Genomic DNA, 7,678 nt, shown 5'->3' on the forward strand with positions numbered 1-7,678 from the left:
GGAATGGAAGCTCAGAAATATCTAAAAGAAAACTGCTACCACCGCATTGAATGCTCTATAGCTAACTCTCTAGCCGCATTAATGAAGAAGTGATCTCTAAACAGTGTTTTTCAGCCTTATAGTTACCACCAAAGACTTCAGGAAGGTGTTGATGGGACAAATATCAACACCAACCATCTAGCTTGCACGTGGAGGGTAGAGATGAAAGGAGAAGATAGTATAAAAGAAGAAGAATGCAATGAGAATAGGGGTGGAGGAAAAAAGAAAGAAATACTGTAACAATCAGGAACCAAATTTGTGATCAAACTTGTAAAAAATATATAAGAACTGATCTCTTTGGACTAAGCAAAGGACGATTTTCTTTAGATTAAATCAATCTATCTTCTTGTTCTTGTCATTGGAGCCCAATTTATTTGTTGTCTAACTCATTTTAACCTAGTCTTCCAATCCACTCTCTACAAATTTATTGTTTTGAACTTTTTGATTCTAAATCCATTCACCTTTTAGGCTGGAGACCCAAATCTGGTCCTTACACACACACACACACACACATATATATATATATATATATATATATAATTTAACATCATAATTAAGAGCTTGTTTGCAAGCATGTTAATATTTTTGGGTTCGATTTTTTCAATAATTAGGCTTAAACTTAGACTTCAGATTTGCTCATCTACTAAATAAATAAACATAAACAAGTTTTCCATAGTTGGCATAACTATTTATAAACAAGTTGGTTCATTTGTAATCCTACCCAAAATCAAACTTTTATGGAGTAAACCTTAAGGGTCCGTTTGGTTGGAGATAGAATAGGAATGATAGAAAAGAAAGGAAAGAAAAGTTGAGAGAAAATATTTTTAGTGGATGTTTGGTTGGAATGAGGAAAAAAAAATTTGTGGGGTCCAGGTGTTTTCTCCTCTGACACATTAAAATGTTTCTCTTCAAATTGGAGAAAAAACGATTGGACTAAACCACCTATGTGAAACATACTAAGTATTCTTGATTTGCCTTTTTTTTCCTTGTGCTTCCTTTTTTCTGTTTTGTCTTTTATTTTTTCCTTAGATGTTCTTTTTATTTGTATCCTTTGCTTTCTTTTTTCGTTTTGTCCATTTTTGTTACTTAGGGCCCGTTTGGGAACAATTTATTTCACTAAAATTAAAACCGAAACCTAATTTACTAAAAGTAGTGTTCGTTTGGGATTCGCTTATTTTACTGAAACTGAAATTTTTTTGCTGAAAATATTGTAGATAAAGGTAAAATTTAACTGAAATAGTACAGTGGGACCCATAAATAGTACCAAAAAATGCAATAAAACTCATAAATAGTAGCAAAAATAAGTTGAATAGTAAAATAAGTTGACAAAAATATTTTTTGTCAAACACACACATAATGTAGAAAAAAGCTAAAAGTTAGCTAAATAGTACAGTTAGACCCATAAATAGTACCAAAAAGTACAATGAGAGCAATAAATAGTAGCAAAAATAAACTAAACACTTTAAATAAGTTTAAGCTTTCATCACTTCCCAAACGCACTCTTGGTGTCCGTTTGGCAAAGATTATTTTTGCTAACTTATTTTACTATTAAGCTTATTTTTGTTACTTTTACTTTTATCTACAGTACTTTCAGTAAAAGTTTTTAGTTTCAGCAAAATAAGCAGATCTCAAACTGACCCTTAGTGTTCCTTTTTTTAGTTTTTTGTCACTTTCTATACTTTTCATTCGGTTGGTTTTTTCTTTATCAGCAGTTGGTTTTTTTATTTATTATTTTTTTGGTTGTGTTTCATCTTTTTTTTCCTTTTTTTTTTTGTTTCATCTTTTATCTAGCAAGGGCATGAAAGTAAATTTATACAAACTATATTTTTCTATCCTTCTATTTTTCCATTCCCTAAACAAAACACCATGAAGGAAAATTAGAATTTTCTATCCTCCTCTTTTTCATTCTTCCAACTCAATAGACCCTAGGAGGATAGAAAATTGTGGGAGAATGGAAAAGTAGGAGAATAGAAAAAATTTAATATCCTCTCATTTGTGTTTGGTTTGGAGGGGTAGAAAAGTGAAGGGATGAAAAACTTTTTTATTTGGTTGAGATGAAAAATGAGAGGATGGAAAATGAAATTGGTATAAATTTACCATTATGTCCTTACTAAATATATAAACAAAAAATAACACATTTTTTTAATTAAAATTTTGTTGTATGGACACTTCAATTTTTTTTTTTTTTTATATAAAATAAGTAAATGCCAAAAGGATTTTTTTTTTTTTAATAAAAAAAAGACCCAAGCCAAAACCAACGTATTGTGTGTAAGATATGGAAGACCTTTATCCCCCACCCCCCAAAAAAAAAAAAAAAAAAAAAAAAAGAAGCAAAAAGGAAAAAAAGTTGGTTGGTGGCAATTTTGTCATTCATCAACAACAGGCACAATCATGTCTGTTCTCTCCATTTGAGAGAGACAAGTTTTGTGTGGGCTCAGGTGGAAAATGCTTGAGCCCCACCCAAAAATTTTCTCTCTCCCCCTCTTTACCAAACAACACACAAACTCAATTTCTCTCATTTATTTTCTATTCACTCTATTCCATCTCTAAAGAGAGAAGCTATCAATCATGCACTATTTAGAGTAGTTTGAATGTACAAGTGAATTACCTTGAAAGGAAAAATGTACCTCATGAGACCACCCTCTCACAATATAGGACCCACATAATGTGATAAAGGGGTCTCCTGAGATTATCTCCTAATATACTTTTTCCTTTAAAGGAGTATAAAAAAGATTTAAAAAGGTGAGGTCATAGATTTATGATTTAAACAAACTTTGTAAGTAGGGAAAAACCAAGATTTGAACCTAAGGGAACTAAAGATGAATAAAAAAAATCATGCAAATTTAAACTAGCATATGTCGAATATTAACAAAATATTAATGAAAGAGAAGACACAAAATAATTCTCTTGATACATTTCAAATAAATCATAAATCCAAACTAAATTTGATTTCTTTTAAATCTTGAAAATCATTTATGATGGACTTTGTTTTAAATTTATCAACAATCCCTCTTTCAACATACAAAACTAAAGAGTACATTAGAAAATCATCATTCATAATCAAAGAGTTCTTTTAAAAATTTCATTGGACAATTTTCATAAATTGAGATATTAACATTATAGGTTGGCAATGCTATATTACTACCATTAGCTTCTGAAATATTTGCATTTTTATTTTTGAATAATTCACATATTGTAATTAACTTCTCATAATCCAAAAATCAAATAAACGACATTTATTAGTTCACTATATGTCCAATATTTTTCTAACTAAAATATTAATTAGTTTTTTTTTAAAAAAAATTAATTGTTTAAGTGTAGCCATATAACAAAAATCAAAGTGCCACACAATTTTTTATTTATTTATTTATATATATACAAAATAGAAATTCTACTCTAACCTAATCTAAGTGTATATCTGTGTGAAGCATTGAAACTCCCTACTGGAGATTTAAACTCCGGCCCTTACCTCCCACACCTTACAAATATTTATACTTGTGGAGTGACCATTGCACCAATAATGCGTGATGGCAAGTGCCACGCAACTTAGCATACCATTACTGCATAGCTATACACAAATAGTCTCACAACTAGTGATATACAAAAACAACTTACAACCATTACTAGGCAACAAAAATTAATTCGATAAATAGACTAAAATAAACTCAATAACTAGTAACTATAAGTCATACTTGGGGAAAAAAAAGCTATTAATGCATTAAACTATTAACTAATTGTGTAAATAATAAGAAGGATAAAGTTTGGTTACAAACTTGGTTGCTACAACTCCCATTAAAAATATTAATATGACTACATATTTTGAAAAATCTAATCATTAAATTACATGTTCTTTATGTTCATCAACACATATGTCAAATTTGATGTTAATTGGATGTTATTTACTATTTGACCCATAACTTATTTTTCATTCATAATTTTAGACTATAGAAATTTGAAATTTAAACATTTGATTAATAACATAGTTATTAATTTTCGGTCTTTCATAAATTTTGCAAGCATTGAGGATATAAAAAGAATATATAAATCTAATAATGGATTTGTCAAAATTCATATCCAATAAAAAGATATTGAGTGAAGTTATAACCTTAAGTTATAACCAAGTTTGTTACCAAATTTTATCCTAATAAGAATAAGTTAAAAAAATATATTAAACATCCCTTCGTAGGTAAGTGGTAATCTGAAAAGTTATTAAATTTGTAGGTTATCCATCACCTTATGACTCTCAAAAGTCATCTCAAATATTGATCGTGCCTATAATGAAAGGGAGAACCCTTCGTCTATTTATAAGGAAGGAGCCTTAGTTAACGAGTTCAAAAGAATTAAAAAAAAAACATTCTCAAGGATGATTATCAGACGTTTATCTAAAACAAGTCCTTCCCTAATTTTTTTTTTTTTTTATTATTAAATTGGATTACAAATAATTTTTTTTTTTTTTAAATTAGGCTAAAATTTTGTGCCAGGTCAGACAAGTGTTGAATTGAAGTTTATTAGTGCTAATCAGCAGTTGATGGTATAGGTATAAGTGCCAATCGGCGCAGTGAAACTCCAACTTAAATTTGCTAATCTTATAATTTTTTCCACAAATTTTGATAAGTTTATATATATAAATATATATATATATATATATATATATATATATATTTGGGATAAATCTAACTTGAGACCTAATTTCTAGCCTTTTAGGCTCAGATAATTTTAATGGATATTTAAAAGTCTTATTTAGGTTCCAATTTCATCTCCTCCGTTATAATTAATCAATTATATAAAAACTCCTATTAACTATCTATTTTTTAATTATATTTTATCTCGAAGGTTCTTACTTCTTACAAAAATTTGGCATAATTGTGATGACTGATGAGAGGTCAATGAGTCTGAGCTTCAAGAAAGAACTAAACTATTGCAAGTAAAAAGAGGAGAGGTCATAAATGGAGGTGAAAATGGCCAAATACCATGTTTTGGCAAAATTTATGATAAACAAGCACTGTTTCGAAAATATTTAGCAATCTATCACTTTTTTAGTACTCGAGTTTCACAAAATCGAGTTCTAAATAGTACTCGAGTTCAGTGAACTCAAGTTCCTAAGTAAGTCGCTAGCGTGGCATTGTTGATCTGGAATTTGAGAGATTAAAAAACAATGTGGTACTCGATATTGCGGAAATCGAGTATTTTTTTATAGTACTCGAGCTTAACAAAGTTGAGTACATTTTTTTTTTTTTTGGGTACAAAACTTTTACTTATTTCATCTTCAACTGTTTGTGATTATTGTGTCCACCATGTTAGGTGCATCATAACATGGCATTGCTGATTTGGAATTTGAGAGATTAAAAAACAATGTGGTACTTAATATTGTGGAAATCGAGTATTTCTTTATAGTACTCGAGTTTAACAAAGTCGAGTACCCTCTTTTTTTTTTTTTTTTTTTTTTTTTTTTTTTGTTGTTTCGTATAAAACTTTTACTTATTTCATATTCAACTATTTGTGATCATTGTGTCCACCATGTTAGGTGCATCATAACACCGTGGGTCTAACCCACACTTGATAAAATACCTCATTAAAGAGGTGGTTGGACAAGCCATAAAAGTTAGCCTATTTTCTTCTTGGGCAGTGACTTAGGTGTGTTGGACATGCTAAGGAGAAAAAAAAAAAAAGAAATGGGCTGATACATTAAGGCTATTCGGCCTAAGGGAGAGCTGAAGGAAAAAGAAAGTGGCTAAAGCAAAGTCAAGGCAAGTGAGTTGCATTTATTGTGATTTGATGTCAAGGGTTTGAAAGGAAGAAAAGAAGGAAATAATGAAAAAATAAATGGAGAGGCCATTCGGCTAGTGAGCAAGAAGTGAAATCCCAGAGAAAGTGAGGACTAAGTGCAGTCTTGAAGAATTGTATGAGTGAGCGAGCAAGCAACTCCAGTTACTTTGTGCTTAGCTAATTGCAACTCCAATTACTTGCATATGAACTTTTTCAAGTTCAGATACTGTACTTAGTTTGGTGGACACAATGATCACAAGCAGTTGAAGATGAAATAAGTAAAAGTTTTGTATGAAAAAAAAAAAAAAAAAAACCCAAAGTACTCGACTTTGATAAGCTCGAGTACTATAAAGAAGTACTCGATTTTTGTAATATCGAGTATCATATTACTTTTTTAATTACACAAATTTCAGTTCAGCAGTGTCACGCTTGCAACTCACCTAGGAATTCGAGTTCACTGAACTTAAATATTATTTAGAACTTGATTTTGTGAAACTCGAGTACTAAAAATGTGGTACATTACTAAATATTTTCAAAATGGTACTCCCTCCGTCCCACTTTGTTTGTCCTCTATTCCATTTTGGGATGTCCCAAAATATTGTCCTGTTTCTAAAAATAAAAGTCACTAATTTACTAATGTTCCTATTATACCCCTATTAATTTATTAATTCAATTTTTTGATAAATTTATTTAAGGGTAGTTTTGGAAACTTATACATTTTTAAAAGGTAGACAAGACAATAAATGATGTTCCCTTAAAAAGTTTGACTTTTCAAACAGAACAAACAAAATGGGACGGAGGGAGTATTAGTTTGTCATAAATTTTGCCAAAACGTGGTATTTGACTATTTTCACCAATAAATGGATGTGTAAAGCTGTATTGCCCAAGTATAATTTAATTATATCTTAGTTATTTTATTTTATCTCGAAGGTTCTTACTTTTTACAAAATTTTGGCATAACTGTGATGAGAGGCCAATGAGTCTGAGCTCCATGAAAGAACTAAACTATTGCTAGTAAAAAGAGGAGAGGTCATAAATGGATGTGTAAAGCTGTAATGCCCAAGTATAACCCGTTATTTCTTGGGTAAGTATTGCAAGTAAACTTTTTGACTAACTCATCATTTGACTTCTTGGTTGAGCACCCAACGGTTGTTCAAGCTTGAAATGCGTAGGACAACCTGTGTTATCAGTTGCTGACTAATTCATATTTATATCATATATCATATGACGCCCGTGGAAAGTTAATACTCACCACTCATAGCATAGTGCGCATCTAAATAGCATATTCCTCCTACACATCACGCTGCACTCGCACTTTACCCAACCCCTTTATTAAAATCTGCTTCCCAAAACTAAAAAACGACGTCGTCCTTCCACCTCATTCTGCATTTTTCGTTGAGCCTTGTTTGTTAACCCTTCACCAATTATTAAAAAAAAAAAATTATTATTATGAAATTCATTTATTTTGCTTTTTAAATTCATTAATAATTTTTTTAAAAAATTTGTGACACTTATACTTTTTTTTTTGTCCCTATATTTTGACTTAATTTTAATTTAGCTATTAAGTTTTCACAAATTTCATTTAAAACCTTATATTTTTAAAGTTATTGTTATTTTAGTTATTACTATTTGGAAAATTATTATATATTCCGAAGTATCATAAATGCGTATTTCTTCCTCTCACATGAATGATGGGTCCACTAATTAAATTCATGGTGGGATTCACCATTCATGTGAGAGGAAGAAATATACATTTATGATACTCCGAGAGTACCAAATAATTTTTTCTTCTTATCTAATAATCACGTAAGTATTTTTTATTAGTAAAAATATAATAAGCACCAAAATGAAAAAAAATTTTAAAAATTTAAGA

Source organism: Quercus robur, chromosome 6 (assembly GCF_932294415.1).
Source record: "Quercus robur chromosome 6, dhQueRobu3.1, whole genome shotgun sequence".
NCBI lineage: Eukaryota > Viridiplantae > Streptophyta > Magnoliopsida > Fagales > Fagaceae > Quercus > Quercus robur.